At 34.7% G+C, this 15,432-nt stretch overlaps 1 pseudogene; it reads left to right on the plus strand.

The window, feature by feature from the left end:
- Positions 1-586: 586 nt before the first annotated feature.
- On the plus strand, positions 587-5,993 carry LOC139814921 (BTB/POZ domain-containing protein 7-like; annotated as a pseudogene).
- Positions 5,994-15,432: the final 9,439 nt, after the last annotated feature.

Consider the following 15,432-nt stretch of genomic DNA (forward strand, 5'->3'; position numbering starts at 1 on the left):
CTGTTTTTATCGGGAAACAACAACTTCTCGCGTCTCCATGGATTTTTTTATTATAGAGATAAGCAACACATTGGCATCGAAAACTCAAAATACAATTTTTACTTCGGTCTTTTCTACCCCTATTTTATATATAATTCTTTTAAATTAGGTTGATTAGACTTAGCTTTATATGCGATCAAAATTATGGACCTTTGATCGCGTATAAAGCTGGGTCTAATCAACCAAAAATCGGCAAAAATTTACAGAAAAGTGATCTTTTAATTTTTTTTCTTTCTTTCGCCCTCTCCTCCTTTGCCTTCTCCACAATCCTCCACTCTCGTCTTTCCTCTCCTTTATCGTTTCCTCTCTCCTCTCTCTCTCTCTCTCTCTCTCTCTCTCTCTCTCTCTCTCTCTCTCTCTCTCTCTCTCTCTCTCTCTCTCTCTCTCTCTCCTCTCTCTCTCTCTCTCTCTCTCTCTCTCTCTCTCTTCCCCTTTCTTCCTTCCTTTCTTTTCCTTCGCCCTTCACACCCTTTCTCTTTCCTGCTACCCCTCTATCTCTCTTCCCCGCTCCTGCGTCACCCCGTCACCTTTCTTATCTCGTCTCTCTGGTCTCCGATCTGACTGATTCTGCTTTCAGTCCGTTCTTCCGTCTCTCTTCACCTTTCTCCTTCTCTATTATTCTCCCTTCGCCTTCACCTACTTCTTCTCTCCCTTTCTTCCGATTCTTTCTTATCTCTCCTTTGTATCCATTGTCTTCACCTCTCTCCACTCTCCCCCTCTGCTCTCTTCTCTTCGCCTTCCACTCGGCCCATTCCCTCCTCTATATCTTTTCACCGATCTTACACTCTCTACGCTCTCCTCTCGCCCCTCTTCGCTCATCCCTTTTCACTCTCCGTATTCCTCTCTCTGCTTTTCCAGCTTTTCGCTATTTATGCTTGTTCTTTTTGAACTGGCAAAGTAAGGAAATGATATTTAAAACGATAATTTATGGATATAAGTATATTTCGCTTAATTCTTCTATCATACTATTATATAAAACCCGACTGTTTGTCCGTCCGTTTGTCCGTCCGTCTGTTCGCGAACTACTCATTCCTTAGTGGACCGAATTTTTACCAAAAGTATATGAAACAGGGGTAGAATTTCCCAGGAAGTGCCATGATGTGTATAGTATTTCATTACCGATTTTCTGGAAACCGGTTTTTTTAATTTCTTCAAATTTTCGGGAAATAATTGACCGAATCTCAAAGAATTATAGATCAAATAGGGGTAGAATTTTCCGGGAAGTGCTATAAAGTATATAATTTTTCGTTACCGATTTTTTTGGAAGCCGGTATTAGAAATTTTTCCAACATTTCGGGAATTAATTGACCGAATTGTAAAAAATTGTATATGAAGTAGGGGTAGAATTTTCCGGGGATTGCCATGATGTGTACAGTTTTTGTTACCGATCTTTTTGGAAACCGGTTTTTTTAATTTTTCCAATTTTTCGGGAAATAATTGATTGAATCTCAAAGAATTATACATGAATTAGAGATATAATTTCCCGGAAAGTGCTATAAAGTGTACTATTTTTTGTTATTGATCTTTTTGGAAACCGGTTCCAAATGACCGAATCTCAAAGAATTGTACATAAAGTAGGAGTTGAATTTCCCGGGGAGTGCTATAAAGTATATAATTTTTTGTAACCGATCTTTTTGGAAACTGGTATCAGAAGTTTGACGAATTTTTCGGGAAATAATTGATCGATACTTAAAGAATTGTATATAAAACAGAAGTAGAATTTTCCGGGGAGTGCTATAAACTGTATAGTTTTTCGTTACCGATCTTTTTGGGAGCCGGTATCTTTTTAGAAATCTGTTACAAAATTTTCCAGAAAGGGGAGAGAGAGAGAGACTATTTGCGTGTCTTATTACATATGTTTTCCGGGGCGAAGCCCGGGTAACCAGCTAGTTTAAATCTATCCAAGAAACAAGAAATAGCAATTATTGAGAAGTTATAACGTTCGTGAATCTTAGAATCCATCACTTTCGTGCTTCTTCACATGTTTACCGCTAATATATGCTCCACTTATTTGTTTTAGGCTGTCGTCTGGGGTCGATAAAAGGGACTCCTGGTTCATGAGAAGACAGCTTGGTGATGCCTCTCACATGACACATAGAATGGGTCGAATGGGTGCTTCTGCATCATTAAGCATCACCAGTGTAGGTGGAGATTCGGTCCAAGCAGCCAGACTCTCGGCGTCAAGTAGTCCGGAACAACATGGCATTGCAGTTAGGTACATATTATCAACGTTTTATACAATTTGCAATATTCGTAATGTCATTTTGCTTAGCGCTTAAGTTTTTAGATAATAAAAGAAATATTAAGTTCGTGTTTTACAAAGCGCGTAAAGCTTATTTGAACAATGACTATCTTTAAGAGTATTATCTCAAATAAGAAATGCAGAGAAATAATGAGTTTAAACAGTAAAAGTAATATGCTGTATCATATTTTATAATATATAAGTAGATACCTAATGATTGATAGATGAGAGTTATAGATTTGATCGCACATCAAACTTTCTATAGTTGTTTATTCATGTATAGAGAGATAAAGAAGAAGATGACAGGATTTACGACGCTGCGCAAGAAATTTGTTAGGAGACGCCGCTCCTCTAAAGCGTGTGATCATGGTAGAATTATTAGAGACCTGGTGTCCACATGGAGTCACTTAGAAGCGACAGCTTTGCTTGAAGAGTATGAGGCGTTAGCTGCGTTGAAAAATCTTCATGTTCAAGCCGAATTAGCCAGACCGCCAGCTGCTACTTTTAAGCAAGATCTGTCGATGTTATATAATTACAAACATTGCTCCGATGTGGATTTTGTATATAGAGGAGCGTGTTTTCCCGTTCATAGAGCCGTGCTTTCCGCCAGATGCCCATACTTTAGGGATTTGTTGGCTGGTTATCCTGGTATATATTTTAAAGATAGTTTACATTCTTTTTATAAACCAATAAAAAATTTTCATGGCAATTTTTCTTTTACAATTTGAAAATTGATATTAAACGAGATGCTGTTACATTGTTCACACATTATATGTATATTTCATAAAAAATTGCAGGATATGGTGCTAGAATATGTTTGGCGCTACGGACTCCGCATCTCGAGGTGCAGATGTTCTCAGCGTTATTACAATATCTTTACACTGGTGATATTTGTCCGCACGATGCGATTTTGGAAGCGAACCTACTCCGGCGACTCGGAGAAGAGTTCGGAACTCCAAATCCACTGGAGCATGATCTCAGATATTTGCTGGATACCGGTGATTATGCGGACGCCGCTCTCGTATTCACATCGGACAGTGATTATCAAAGACCGGATAGTGGAAGTTCGGAGTACGGATTTCGCCCCAAATTAGAGCTGCCATGTCACAAAGCGATACTTTCCGATACTCCTTTCTTCAGCAATTTAATACAAAGACGGACTAGATCGGGCGAGGATCATACAGAAAGGGCGTTTCACATATCTACTAGAATAGTGTTGGACGAAAGCGTGATACCTAAACGATATGCCAGAGTATTGCTACATGATGTGTATCTAGATACCGTTGACTTGTCATTAATACTGAGAGGAAGCGGTTAGGGAAATAGTGCTGGTAGTTTGTGAGAGGTAAGAAAATCTTAACATAGAAATATTCCGTACATTACGTGATATACGTTAATTTTATACGTTAATACTTTTGTTTAAATTTACAGGTTCAAGCTCTGACACATACGGGCCGAATGCGAGCAAGCCCATTAGAGGAAGCGATGGAATTGTATCAGATTGGACGGATATATTATCGCAAGGCTGCGAGGATCTTATTTTAGAGTATCTCACCTTGGAATCACTACCGACTGTTCTCAAGTAAATCTGATTACTAATAGATCTTTTACAACCATTAGAAATTAGATTGTTACTAAAAAAAAGTACATTACGTGCAGGTGGGGCAGTCAACCTCATGGATCAGCATGGGTGCACAGACAAGCGTTACATTACTTAAGGGAATTTCAGCCAATTGCTTCGTCCTTGATTCTTCATCAGTTAGATCACGCCCTTGCTTAGCAAATGTTTTACAGAGCCATTTTTTACAAGCGAGCGAACTTGAAGTACTGCAGGCAGTGCTCAAGTGGGGCGAACACGAATTAGTACGTTGAATGGAGGATCGGAAACCTAATTTGCTTAGCCATACTGTGCACTCGGTGACGAGAAAGGGTATTAAGAAAAGAGATCTCAGCGACATCGAATTGCGGGAAATACTAAGTGAACTTTTGCCGCTTGTCAGAATAGATCATATATTGCCGCCGAATAGCGAAGCATTAGCACATTGCAGGTATATTTCTCACAAAACATTTTTAAATGATTTAAAAGTAAATATATTTCTCGTTAATATATATATTTTTTTATATTGATAATTTAGGCTATTAGGAGAGGTCTGGTTTCAACCCTACCAAGTCACATGATCCGATAGAAGACGAAAGAGATAATTTGAGGGTGAATGCTTGGATAAGAGGCGGAAAGAAAAATGGATTTTTTGTGCGACCAAGGCTATTCATGCCGTATTACGAAGAAATCAAGGTGATAATAATTTAATTGTTAAATAAAATGTTAAATCAACATTTTATTTTGCTCCAGGGTTCGAAAATATCATGATATTTATATAAATATCAAAATATCCGATATATATCCATATATATCGGATATTGGATATATGTATAATTATAGTAGATATTTATTAAGGGGATGCTGGAGCCGTCTGTATAACCGACAAAATTACCATTTTCTATGTTATCGACTATATCTGTCCTTGTATAGACAAAGATATAGACAAGGATAGCACGCTACATTGCACGCACACATACGCACGATGCACATCGACATTATACTTTTATCCCGGGAAAAAATGATTAGATATAATCATATATAATTAAATCCGGTATATATATAATTATATATAATTATATATGTTTTTATGTGGGGTCATATCTAATTATACATGGCCACATGTGCAATCAGTGGTCCTACATACAACCAGATATAGCACCATATCTACTTGTATATAAATGTATATATAATTTTATGTGAAGCCAGATATAATGATATGTGAGTAGTGCACTCTACATATAACTAGATATACGTAATTATATACAACTATATATGCAGTCATATATAGCCAGATATATTAATGTGACTAATCTGGCGCTATATACAACCAGATATAGCACCATATCTAATCGTATATAAATGTATGTGAAGCTAGATATGATGATATATGAGTACTGCACCCGACATATAACTAGATATAGTATTATATACAACTATATATGCAGTCATATATAGCCAGATATATTAATGTGACTAATCTTGTTCTATGTACAACCAGATATAGCACCATATCTAATCGTATATAAATGTATGTGAAGCCAGATATAATGATATATGAGTAGTGCACTCTACATATAACTAGATATAGCATTATATACAACTATATATGAAGTCATATATAGCCAGATATATTAATGTTACTAATCTTGTCCTATGTATAACCAGATATAGCACTATATCTGTATAGATATAGATTCGCAAGTCATCATATATGCTGCAGATATTTATAATCCTAAATTTAAACAGTTATTGTAATCGTTTTTATATTATTACAAATATTAAATTCAAAAATTTGTTACATAATATTATATAATTCAGTAATATTATAAAATAATACTGCAGGTAATGTGTGCGTATGGAACTTGGTAAACTTCCAGCGTAATATTTAACAATTAATATTATTAGTAAAATTCATAATTATATATACTAATAACCATGGGTATATAGTGTTTTATAAAGAATATAATTTATTTTCATGTATTTTGGCTTTATTCAGCTATAGTGCATCATGCATATATTACAACTTGGCACTGCTTGACATGAGATAGTGCAGTGTCTCTTGATACCGTTTTTATACCACTGTCCGTCAAATTGTAAATACGAGAAACGAATCCTATTAAATAATATATATATATATATATATATATATATAAAGTTTCACATATACATTTTGACATGATTATATATAAGTTCATATAATTTATATAAAATATATATATATATATATATATATGTAAGAATTAAGCATTTATCCATGTAGATTATATATGATTATATATAGCCATATATAAACTTAAATTCGGATTATCCGATAGATGGCATCCGATAGGATTTATTTCTCGTATTTAAAATTTGACAAACAATGGTATAAGAATGGTATCATAAGAGACACGGCAGTATCTCACGCCAACCAGCGCCATGTTATATGTAAATCATTTCACTTTTAATTCTGGCTTTTGAAAAAAATATACACTTAATTAATTTATCAATGCTTTATTCCTTAATCGAAGTTAACAGAATTCTTTTTTAATATATATAAAATATTTATTATGTTAGATATAATCACATATGATTATATATAAAATCAACATTATATATAATTATATACAATTATATCGGGCCATTTTTTATATCTAATTATATCTAATGTCGATTTTATATAATCATATGTGATTATATCTAATCATTTTTTCTCGGGATATTACGCTTCCAAATCTTGATTTGGAGGGTTTATCGATGTTTTTCTTGTTGTGCAATTCGGGGGAACTTGTTTTCGCGTTCGTACCAATGGTATATCTTTTATATGAAATACATATATCTTGTGACGAGCTGACAGCTCGCCGCAACTCGAGACGCCATATTGGGATAAAAGTAGGATAAGGAAATCTGTACTTCCGTAATTTTTTCTCGTTTTCTATATAAAATCGGAGTTCCCCCGAATCATTAATGTATGTACTGCAATTCTGGAGAAGGATTTTAATTCTGTCAAATTAATACGACGCTACGTGCCGACAAAAAATGCCGGCTAAAACAGACGGCTCCAGCATCCCCTTAAGGGGATCCTAAAGTGAAGGCTGAACTTCCTCGACGTCGATAATGTCAACATTTCTAATTCTGTTTTCTTGTCATATATCTATATCTGTCCTTGTCTAACGAGAGGAATCTGTCTTTGTTCGATTACTGCGCCATCTTTTGCCACACGCAATATTGCTTATCCTGTCAACCTGAATGTGCTTTTGCACATATAAAAGTTATATAAAGTAATCTTTTTTTCTGGGTTTTCAATCTTAGATCTAATTGCACGATATTGTTCTTAAATGTTGTCCCTATAGGTCATGCCGGTCTAATTTTGTGGATATTTATCGTGGAATTTTTGTACAAAGCAAATATATTGTCGTCACGTATACCAAAAATTAACAAAAATATTAATTTTTTTTTCGTTTTTGATATAAATTTGACCACCATGACCTAGATTTTGATGCGTACTTTAATTCTAGACAAGAATTTTGCATTTCTATAAAGTCAATTAAAAGATTAGTGCTAAGAAAAAAAGCCGGTATTACAGACGGCTTTAGGATCCCCTTAAGATATTTATTAGCGTACGGACATCGACAGTTAGCGTATGGACATCCATACGTGCCGTTATGTAGACATGAGACACAATTTTGTTGTCAAAGTCATCCAAGTCCTTTTTTGGTTAGCTTTTCGATATCTTTGGCGTATCCTATACAGCATGGAATATGCAAGAAATGTGCTATAAACAATCTATAAATATTTTAATATTCCACGTGTCATTCAGAATATTCTGTAGAAGTTCTATAAATATTCCATGAAATTTTGTCTATTCGGAATATGCATAGAATATTCTGCAAATATTCTAATAAATATAGTACATTTAAAAAATTTATAGAATGTTCTATAAATATTTTAACAAATATAGAATATTTGGAATATTTACGAAACATTTTGTTAATATTCTTAAACATTTATAGCATGTGCTATGAATATTCTGAAAAACTTTTCTAGAATTGCTATGAATATTTCAATAATAATCTGCGAACATTGCAATGAACATGAAATATTCAGAATATTAATGGAATATTTTTTACATATTAGTAGAATATTTTTAAAATAATCTATAAACATTTTAGGAAAAATATTAAAAACATTCTAATTATTCTAAGAATATTTAAAGAATATTTTGGAACATTATATAAATATTCTGGAAAGCATATATATATATAATAAAAATTTTTAGAAATTTTTCTGCAATATTTATAGAATATTTCGTGATTTTCTTGAAGTATCTACAATATGTTATGCATATTTCAAGCATTCACCCGACATTGAGAAATATTATATTATATATCCAATTCAAAATTTTATTACTTTTTTAAACTGAATTTGTTTCTTAAGATGATTTTTGAAAAATTATATATTTGCGCTGGTTATGACATATGTAGACTATATATAACGCTTACATCAAATTAAGAAGTAGTCTACCACGTAAGGCAGTTGGCTCACGATGCAGAGGTCCCGAGTTCGAATCCCACGAAGGTAAATGTGTTTTTCAAATACGAGAAAATATTTATAATTATAGACTGCATCTTAAGAAACAAATTTAGTTAAAAATAGTAATAAAATTTCAAAATAAATAATTTTTTTTATGTCGGGTGAATATTAAATGTATACAGAATATGCGATATCTCATTTTTAATGTTCAATGGTCCAATGGTCTTCCGTTAGTATCGACAAAATATGCTATATGTTATCTTTGCGTAGAAATAGTAGGATCGCGGGTTTCTATATATTATTTTTGAGTATCTGAATATCGGTTACAGTAGGTTTCATCTGTAATGTATTTTGGTCTCTGTTTTCGTCTGATTCATTTATTTCATTTCCTTTGTCATCTCTTTCATCGTCCTCGGTGTCGCTTTCTTTATCTGGAGGATCGTTTTCATCCTTTATTTCTTCGATTTTATCTTCCTGAACTTGTGAGTCGTTAGGTGACTCTTTTCGTCGAGCGTTATCTTTCGTCGTCTGGCTACGGGTTTGTATTCTATTATAACTAGGGGAATCGTGGATTAATGCCTTTTTCACAATTTCTATTTTCGGCGGTTTACTTAGTTCTTCCTGTGTGAATGGTATTGAGTCTGTATCTTTATCAGGTTGATCGTCAGGTAGTAAGTCTTCTATTTTTTCGTCGTCTGAGAGATATAAATTGAAATTTTCATCTTCTTTGTCTTCGTCGGATTCTTCTAACATTTCGGAAATTATGGCTGCGTCTTTCGGGTTGTTGGAATTTAGAAGTTTTTTACGATTAATTATTTTGCAATCTGCTTTTTCGAAATTTGCTGAATTTCTTGATAAAGCATCGGCATTTACGTTGGTCTTGCCTGCTTTATATACTACGTCGTATTCGTATTCCGCTAATTTCAATCTCCAACGGAGAATTCTCATGTTTAATTGCATCTTGTGAATACGTAAACAAATTTTTAATACTCACACAACTTTGAATATCTCTCGCAATTGCTTTGTGGATCCCTATCAAAGAAAAATTCTGGCATGTGAGTCTTGGAAGTGCAATATTCTTCGATGGTGTTCTTAGCAGCCTCGATACGATAGTAATTACTGTGCAAGAACAATAGATGCGACTGTTTTATGGTCCAGTCCTTTAAAATTTGTATATCGGAATCTTTCAATTCGGGATTTTTCTTCTTCTCTTCTCTCCAGCAATTATTAGCTAGTAGAAGGTTTTCAAACGATTCAATTTATATCATTAATATACGATAGAAAACGAACCGATTTGCTGCCGTATACAGAAGATGATAAGTTGTATGTCGGAAAATCCTGATAAGAAACGATAGATGTATCGATTCGGTTAAATCGTATAAATATCGACGAGATGTTTATCGTTTTAACTTTATACAAACATATACAAAGTAGAAGGTTTTCAAACGATTCAATTTATATCATTAATATACGATAGAAAACGAACCGATTTGCTGCCATAAAGAAGATGATAAGTTGTATGTCAGAAAATCCTGATAAGAAACGATAGATGTATCGGTTCGGTTAAGTCATATAAATATCGATAAGATGTCTATCATTTTATTCTTATATATCCGTATTAATGCATACGGTAAAATTATTACCATAAATAACGATACATATTATATCGTGTATATACGATTGATTCAGACGGGCAATAATTGTACATATAGAAAACGATTCATAACTATAAAATTTGTATAGTTATTTTCTTATTTGGACCTAAAACGATAGAAACCGATTTGATTCGATTAATGTTTTATCTGTCTTCTAAATATGCAACGATAGAACCGATAAGATACGATTAAAAACGATACAGATATAGCCGTTTTTAATCGTTTTCTATCGGAGATGGTTACCAGGGTTGACAGATAAGATAATTTTCTTGGACTATGTTAACAGGGCGTCGGACTTGAGGATCGCGGAGGCGACATTTGTCGGCGCCATGTCCACGTTTTTTGCAAATCTGACATATCAAAATCTCAGTTCCCAAGCCGGTTTTATTATGTAACTGTTGGGAAAGTTGAGTCAGTTATCTGCAATTAGAGGCTATGTGTCCCTCTTTAAAACAGATCTGACAGGTTTCGTGAGATCGGGTAACAATTGATGGTTTATTTGATATACTACCCGGTCCCTGTCGTAAATCTGTCATCTCGCGTATCTCTCTTTCTATCCGTAACGCGTCGGCCACGGTGGCTTGGACGTCTAGATTTCTCATTACTCTTTGCTCTATTGCCGGCTTTAATCCCCTAATAAAGCATTTGCATCTTTTTCTAAAGATACATTTAATATTCTGCCCGGGAAAGGCATTTCTCGAATTTTTATGTGCCTCTAATATTTGTTTTCCTAATAACTTTACTCGATTTGCGTATGTAACAATGTCTTCTTCGTTTTTTTGGTATATGCAACCTAACTCACCTTGTAATTGGTAAATATTTTTAGCAGTGCCATAAACTTGTTCTAAATATTTTGTTAACGAGGCTACTGTTGCGAAATCTTGATCTTGTATCGTACGGCGAGCTTCACCTACAATTCGGGTTCTGATTATTTTACTGAATTGCGGTTCTGCCTCGTTGGGCAGCATGGCTTTCGCTTCTTCGCATCCCTCGATAAAATATGCGGAATATTTTTTCCGTCAAAGAAAGGAACTGCCTCTACCGCGTATTTTAGTGTAGCAAAAGGGTTAGCGTGTGCCATTGTTTCCGAGATGCTTATAAAGGAATTATACTCGACTTGACGTGCAGGTTGAATCGTTTTTATTTGAGGAATCGTCGGAAAAGCAAAGAGTGAAATCGGACGTATCGGTTATGTTTTGTTTGTTCTCTGCATTATTGCCAACGTTTGGGGGAAAAATTTGTCTAAGTGCTGTTTTAATGTTAGGAAAAGAAGTGGATGTGTATGGTGTAGAACTACCGGGTTTAATTTTGCCTTGATTCTCTATGGCTTGTTTATAGAGATCATCAAATTGATCTTTATCAGATTTTGACCTCGTATTCATCATCACTCTCGAAAAATCGCACTTTTCATCCCGGACGAGCCCCCAAAATTTAAGGTTTGTTACGTCAGAACCCTAAAATTTAGGTATATTGGTTCGACGGATAGTGAAGGAAAGGCTATCCAAGGGAGGGGGTATGGGAAGACGTAACGGGATTCTATGGTATCACGCTAGAAAGGCGCGTGCTTCGAGTCGAATGCACTTTTCAGGAAAACTTCAGTCGTGGGTAGATGTTTATATAAAGTATGTATACATATCGAGGAACTATTGTGGTTCTAGATATATTATTTTAATGATGTTCTAAGTTCTAATCTAAACAAATCGCTTCGTAAACGATTTCTACGCTAGAAGTAGAGAGCGCGGGGGAAGGTGATCGAGGGTCGAGAATCTCGATCGATGATGTAGAGATAGCGGGAGAGGATGTTCGGTAATATTGATCTTCGGGATATTCATACGGGAGCGGGGAATAGGGGTCGATTTCCCGCCTATCCTGTGGCGAATTTCTCCAAAAATCGTCATTGTCTATGAGCAATTTCTAATTAGCGGCTATTCATTGGCGAGTACGTTATCATCTTGCCCTTTGACAGTCCCTTTCAGAGGCTTAACTTTATCAATCGCCGCGAGGCGTGGGTCTTAGGTCAAATCTGCATTTCACGGAAAAGCGTGAGATCAGCCCGCCCGTGACCCGAGAGGTCACCCAGATCCTTATGGCGTTTTTAATTTATTGCGCCCTTTGCCACAAAATTTCGAGTTAATTGAAATTTCGTGCTTCATTTCGTGGAATTAAATAGAACGCGACAAACAAGTCTATAATTTGCCTATTTTATTAGGCTCGAGTCTTCTGGAAGGTTTCGTCATTTACTATTTAAGGACGTTCTCCGGTCCTTAAAAATGCCAAAACTGAAAAAAATAAAATTTAAAATTTTTTTTGAAACTTTGAGGCTCAGAATCTTTATTTTTTGTCCCGGAAGAGGTACTAAAATTTATACCACGCATAAAGCACACCTAAATTAACGTATATTCACAGTTTCAAGTAAATCCTAAGAAAATCGATTTTCTTAGTAACCCTCCGTAAAGAGCACATTTGTAAAAAAATGTCTTTAATTTACTTGAATTTGATTTACGGCTGCAAGTCAATCCGGCTCGACGCGGCGGTTTGATAGTTTAAATTGAGCAATTCGAAAAGAAAGAATTCCGCTCTTACCCCCACATTGTGGACGCGATTACATAGTTGGACCAATCTTTTGGTGCCCAACGTATTTACGGTTACTGAAAGCTTCAAAGCATCGTTGAAATTTACTGTTGCTGCTAAATGAAATACGATAGATACGGATTGTATTAATATATTTTGGTTTTTTACCGAGATGCCCAGCTCCGGTTCCGGAGCCAGACTCGTAGGAACCGTGTTCGAGTCCACTTGATCACAGGAATTTTTATATTCCAAACTGCACCCCCCGCACAAGTGGGGCTCGTGCGGAGAAACTGGGCTATCTTTCGGAGGAGACATTAAATTTGAAATTGGTCGTCAAGCTTGGGAGTTTTTTCAGGTAGTATAGTAATTGCTTCTTTTCTCAGTTTTTCTTGCGACAGTTTTTCTACTTCGTTTTGTGCACAAGAGCACCTGTTAAGGGAACAAAAAAACCCTCGATAAATAATATTTTTACTTTTTGCAACAAATTTTCTTTATGCTGAGATTACGATTACATCAAAATATGAAAAAATTAAGAGAATCTAGATTACTATACAAAAACTAAATTATTCATGGTTATTTTAACAAATGTATATATTGTAAAATATATAAAATTTTAATACCTTTAGTATTGTCTCTACTGCAAATACTATAAGTCCTACTGTGCTTGCCGCTACTATTGATAACATGTTTCGCTTATAATAATTTTGAGCTCCAAAATTACATGTTATATTTTAAAATATTATGAATATCAAATAGGCAATGCTTATTTTAAAAAAATTATTGTGAACCGTTTTTGGGCAACTACTTGTTAGCTTGTAAATCATTTATTGTTTTTTTGACTTCTTCAGCTTTTATTTTTTGCAAGGGCATGTCCGCTTGCGATGGCGTTGCTAGGTATTTCATGATTGTTTCTTCACTTTCTCGCTTTTCAGAAGACGCGTTTGCAATTGGTTCGAAGACTTTTTTGAGATGGTCTACAAATACTCTAGTTTTGTTCTTATTGGTTGTTGTCGGCCATTCGCCGTTTTCTTGTTTTATGGGTCGAATTGTTTGTTGGGGGGTTTTTTTGATCTCTGGTCAACGAAACCCCCCAACAAACAATTCCACCTATAAAACAAGAAAACGGCGAATGGCCGGCAAGAACCAATAAGAACAAAACTAGAGTATTTGTAGACCATCTCAAAAAAGTCTTCGAACCAATTGCAAACGCGTCTTCTGAAGAGCGAGAAAGTGAAGAAACAATCATGAAATACCTAGCAACGCCATCGCAAGCGGACATGCCCTTGCAAAAAATAAAAGCTGAAGAAGTCAAAAAAACAATAAATGATTTACAAGCTAACAAGTAGTTGCCCAAAAACGGTTCACAATAATCTTTTTAAAATAAGCATTGCCTATTTGATATTCATAATATTTTAAAATATAACATGTAATTTGGAGCTCAAATTATTATAAGCGAAACATGTTATCAATAGTAGCGGCAAGCACAGTAGGACTTATTATAGTATTTGCAGTGGAGACAATACTAAAGGTATTAAAATTTTATATATTTTACAATATATACATTTGTTAAAATAACCATGAATAATTTAGTTTTTGTATAGTAATCTAGATTCTTAATTTTTTCATATTTTGATGTAATCGTAATCTCAGCATAAAGAAAATTTGTTGCAAAAAGTAAAAATATTATTTATCGAGGGTTTTTTTGTTCCCTTAACAGGTGCTCTTGTGCACAAAACGAAGTAGAAAAACTGTCGCAAGAAAAACTGAGAAAAGAAGCAATTACTATACTACCTGAAAAAACTCCCAAGCTCCCCAAGCTTGACGATCAATTTCAAATTTAATGTCTCCTCCGAAAGATAGCCCAGTTTCTCCGCACGAGCCCCACTCGTGCGGGGGGTGCAGTTTGGAATATAAAAATGCAGACGGTAGAGGAACATTTGAAACTAATCCTAGAGGATAACAGTGTGATCGATCCAGATCAGACTGATGTAACATCCAATGATCTCTCAAATTGGTACAATAAAAATATATATAAAGGTCAAGTATCTACGTTGATTTAATTTTGCAAGACAAATTTAAATTAAACAAGGCGATAAAACAACTAAAGGAACTTATAAACAACGAACAGGACAAATCAATCGAAGAGTTTCTTATCAATCCAACCCCCACAGAAGCTACAGACTACTCGTTGTGGAAACTAAATTATTCATGGTTATTTTAACAAATGTATATATTGTAAAATATATAAAATTTTAATACCTTTAGTATTGTTTCTACTGCAAATACTATAAGTCCTACTGTGCTTGCCGCTAGTATTGATAACATGTTCCGCTTGTAATAATTTTGAGCTCCAAAATTACATGTTATATTTTAAAATATTATGAATATCAAATAGGCAATGCTTATTTTAAAAAAATTATTGTGAACCGTTTTTGGGCAACTACTTGTTAGCTTGTAAATCATTTATTGTTTTTTTGACTTCTTCAGCTTTTATTTTTTGCAAGGGCATGTCCGCTTGCGATGGCGTTGCTAGGTATTTCATGATTGTTTCTTCACTTTCTCGCTTTTCAGAAGACGCGTTTGCAATTGGTTCGAAGACTTTTTTGAGATGGTCTACAAATACTCTAGTTTTGTTCTTATTGGTTGTTGTCGGCCATTCGCCGTTTTCTTGTTTTATGGGTCGAATTGTTTGTTGGGGGGTTTTTTTGATCTCTGGTCAACGAAACCCCCCAACAAACAATTCCACCTATAAAACAAGAAAACGGCGAATGGCCGGCAAGAACCAATAAGAACAAAACTAGAGTATTTGTAGA

Source organism: Temnothorax longispinosus, chromosome 6, assembly GCF_030848805.1.
Source record: "Temnothorax longispinosus isolate EJ_2023e chromosome 6, Tlon_JGU_v1, whole genome shotgun sequence".
In the NCBI taxonomy this organism is placed as follows: domain Eukaryota; kingdom Metazoa; phylum Arthropoda; class Insecta; order Hymenoptera; family Formicidae; genus Temnothorax; species Temnothorax longispinosus.